Source organism: Magnolia sinica, chromosome 3 (genome assembly GCF_029962835.1).
Source record: "Magnolia sinica isolate HGM2019 chromosome 3, MsV1, whole genome shotgun sequence".
Taxonomy (NCBI): domain Eukaryota; kingdom Viridiplantae; phylum Streptophyta; class Magnoliopsida; order Magnoliales; family Magnoliaceae; genus Magnolia; species Magnolia sinica.
Window position 1 is genome coordinate 117,005,454 of NC_080575.1, and position 1,377 is coordinate 117,006,830.

Consider the following 1,377-nt stretch of genomic DNA (forward strand, 5'->3'; position numbering starts at 1 on the left):
AATTTTATTCCACCTACATTATCTTCTAAAGTACCATGATGTGTATGATCATAAAGCGGTTAGCAGTCCTTTTTATTCTTGTGTATAGCTCTCTTCTAAGATGTGTGCAAAAGATTAAAAATCTAAAGAAGAAGAAGAAGAAGAAGAAGAGCAGAGATGGACACAAAAGAGGCTTGCAGATGGGATTCAAATCAAGTCTTCTTTGGAGATTTGGCAGCCTTGGGCTCTTTGTCAGCCTTCCCTGTAGTTTTCTTTGGAAGAAGAACTGGGTTGATGTTGGGAAGAAATCCTCCATGAGCAATTGTCACACCATGCAAAAGCTTTCCAAGCTATTCATCATTACTCACAGCTAAGAGTACATGCCTAGGGATGATTCTGTTCCTTTTAATTTCACGTGTTGCATTCCCACCCAATTCAAGAACCTGCCATACACAAAGATACAGTATATGAGACAAACAATACTACAACTTGCGTTCAAAGAGGGTAAAAGAAAGTTAGGAATTTGGGAATATGTGAGGAAAACTTAATTACCCTGGAAGAGTGTAATGACTGAGGCACAGGCACTGAAAAGTTCATGTGTCCCAATTTAAATGTACCATTAAACCAGTAAGTATGCCTATTTGGTCACATAACATTCTGATTGGTGAACATTTCATTAGATGGTTGAGATGAAAACATCAAATAGTCAGAATTTCATTGAATGCCCACAAATCAAAGGTTAGAATTGCTCGGCTAATCCAATTTCGGACTCTTGACTGATTTATAGTGGGTCCCACAGGTAAGGGACCCACTATAGAGTGCAAATAAGAAGGCTAAAATCTGGCAAAGAACAATTTCATCTAATCTTTAAAGAAAAAGATGGACTTACAAAGTTTCCAATTTTTCCATTTGCCCGAAATATGCAGGCATTGTTCCAGAAAAATGGCAACTCCTCAATATCCTGCAACATAGAAATAAAAGATCACATTTTTAGCAATTAAATACAACTAGTTAAAAGAAATTTGAAGAGAATACAGCATGAGCACTAAAAGAAAAAGCCTGCATCACTATTTCACTAACCTCAAGCAAATATTCCACCCTCTTATCTTCAACATGATCTAGAACAAATTGTAACAATTCCTGTCCAAATAATTCATCAGAGCATGCGTGTAGCTGGATTCCGATTTGAGAGGGTTGAGGGAGGCAAAGAGGGTGAGAGTAGTGAGGGAAAGGTTAAGGCAAAGAGGATTCCGATTAATTGTGGATCTGGCGATTCCGTGTGAAAAAAAAAACAAAAATAAAAATGCATAGGAATACAGTTATAGCTATGGTTGCTACGGTTATAATCCGTAGCCATAGATCGGTGGTGGAATCGCGGAATCTGCGATTGATCGCTGA

At 37.9% G+C, this 1,377-nt stretch overlaps 1 long non-coding RNA gene across 1 annotated transcript; it reads right to left on the reverse strand.

The window, feature by feature from the left end:
• Window positions 1–217: 217 nt before the first annotated feature.
• On the reverse strand, window positions 218–1,161 carry LOC131238723 (uncharacterized). The gene is made up of 3 exons (XR_009168030.1): window positions 1,060–1,161; window positions 869–940; window positions 218–422 (listed from the first exon to the last, which is right to left on the reverse strand). It is a non-coding gene; the product is annotated as an uncharacterized LOC131238723 (long non-coding RNA).
• Window positions 1,162–1,377: the final 216 nt, after the last annotated feature.